Genomic DNA, 1,582 nt, shown 5'->3' with positions numbered 1-1,582 from the left:
TGAAGAAAGTTGGTGTCTATAAAGACAAAAACATAATAGTACACCAGTTTGTGCCAAAAATCTAACGCAAAACAGATTGATCGTATCATTCAAGTGCTAAGTATAAAACACCACAGTTGACTCTCCAAAGGCCAAACAATATATGTACATCGTTTCCTCACTCATCATAAGATATCGGCAGACTTGTTCTTGTTGAGGCACGAAGACAACATTGGCTTCCTCGGGAAGCTCCGTATAAACTACTTATACGCTCAGATTCTTTTTTTACAGCGAAGCTGTGCATGGCTAGGTTCTGGAAAAAAATTGCGTGCGTCTATCGAGCCGTGTAGATCGAGAATTTCTCCCCGTACAGGGGCCGATACTAAAGATAGTGCAATACCAGGCCGACCCTCGGCGGAGGTGAAGCAGGCATTAAACACTCCGCCAACTTGCAAAGTTTCATATCTTAGCTCCAAATACAACCCACATCAGATATTAAGCTGCTAAGAACAGATACTACAATTAGACCCGCGTCGGTCATGTCTATGTTCGCACCGCCCTCTCTTTGTCGGAGTTCCAAGCGCTTCCATATCTCCTTTCCTGTCCTTCGGATCTGCCGTGGCGGCGGTCCCGTAAGCGTGCTGCCCACCAAGACCACGAATCCGAAAGAAGTGCGAACCTTCTATGTGGCCCCGATCCCGCAAACTTGAAAGGTTTCCCCGGAGCAATGGCCAGATTTCAGAGGGAGATTGTGGGGAACCAATTTTGTGTTGGATGTGTTGTGTGGCACTGCCTGTGGTTTTCGAGTGACCTCACAACTATTACTGCACTGCGTGACGTCGACCACCTTATGATCGCCTTGGCTACGGTGAAGTAATGTGTGCCCTCGGAGTCCGGTGAGGTGCGTGCCTCTTCTACTTGCCGGGATTCATTAGTAAAAGGGGTCGTGCCATGTTTTGCAACAATACATGGGTATGTATACCCCCCAGTGCCTCATCATCTTCCAAGGCTCACTATCGTGGAGGAGCAACTATAGTCGCTCCTCGCCTTCCATTTATGAGCACACGGCATTTGACGCACGGCAAGGCATGGACAGTTCACCATTAATGGATGCACACACACACACACTCATATATACACACACACACACACACACACACACACACACACACACACACACATATATATATATATATATATATATATATATATATATATATATATATATATATATATATATATGTATGTATATATATATATATATATATATATATATATATATATATATATATATATATATATATATATATATATATATATATATATTAAAATTATGGTGTTTTACGTACCAAAACCACTTTCTGATTATGAGGCACGCCGTAGTGGAGGACTCCGGAAATTTCGACCACCTGGGGTTCTTTAACGTGCACCTAAATCTAAGTACACAGGTGTTTTCGCATTTCGCCTCCATCGAAATGCGGCCGCCTTGGCCGGGATTCATATATATATATATATATATAATGTATGTATACACAGGCAGGAAAAAGACGGCGACCTTTTTGGAAGACTGCGTAAAGAAGTCTTCAAAAAAGTTCGACGTCTC

General features: G+C 42.7%; 1 pseudogene; it reads right to left on the bottom strand.

The window, feature by feature from the left end:
- Positions 1-345: 345 nt before the first annotated feature.
- LOC139052254 (U2 spliceosomal RNA) lies at positions 346-520 on the bottom strand (annotated as a pseudogene).
- Positions 521-1,582: the final 1,062 nt, after the last annotated feature.

This window comes from Dermacentor albipictus, unplaced genomic scaffold, assembly GCF_038994185.2.
Source record: "Dermacentor albipictus isolate Rhodes 1998 colony unplaced genomic scaffold, USDA_Dalb.pri_finalv2 scaffold_20, whole genome shotgun sequence".
Taxonomy (NCBI): Eukaryota; Metazoa; Arthropoda; class Arachnida; order Ixodida; family Ixodidae; genus Dermacentor; species Dermacentor albipictus.
The sequence above is the reverse complement of the archived record's forward strand: the minus strand, read 5'-3'. Positions and strand labels throughout refer to the sequence as shown.